Below are 691 nucleotides of genomic sequence, written 5' to 3' on the forward strand. Positions count from 1 at the left end.
CAGGTTAAGCTCAGTTTACTACACAAATAATTTCTCATTGCTCAGTTTGTAAAAACAAATGAAAATTGTGTTTGCAATAATGCACTTACAATTTAGCTCCATGGGGCACCAGGATGAATGTTAAAATATATATATATCTTAATATATATACAGGTCCATCTCAATAAATTTGAATGTCGTGGAAAAGTTCATTTATTTCAGTAATTCAACTCAAATTGTGAAACTCGTGGTCATTGAACCAGCTTTTGGTGCTTTTGGCAGTGTGGGCAGGTGCCAAGTCCTGCTGGAAAATGAAATCAGCATCTTCATAAAGCTTGTCAGCAGAAGGAAGCATGAAGTGCTATAAAATTTCCTGGTAGATGGCTGCGTTGACTGTGGACTTCAGAAAACACAGTGGACCAACACCAGCAGATGACATGGCAGCCCAAATCATCACTGACTGTGGAAACTTCACACTGGACTTCAAGCAACATAGTTTATGTGCCTCTCCACTCTTCCTCCAGACTTTGGGACCTTGATTTCCAAATGAAATGCAAAATTTACTTTCATCTGAAAAGAGGACTTTGGTCCACTGTGTTTTCTGAAGTCCACAGTCAACGCAGCCATCTACCAGGAAATTTTAGAGCACTTCATGCTTCCTTCTGCTGACAAGCTTTATGGAGATGCTGATTTCATTTTCCAGCAGGACTTG

This window comes from Sinocyclocheilus grahami, unplaced genomic scaffold (assembly GCF_001515645.1).
Source record: "Sinocyclocheilus grahami isolate Dianchi unplaced genomic scaffold, SAMN03320097.WGS_v1.1 scaffold308.1, whole genome shotgun sequence".
NCBI classification, from domain to species: domain Eukaryota; kingdom Metazoa; phylum Chordata; class Actinopteri; order Cypriniformes; family Cyprinidae; genus Sinocyclocheilus; species Sinocyclocheilus grahami.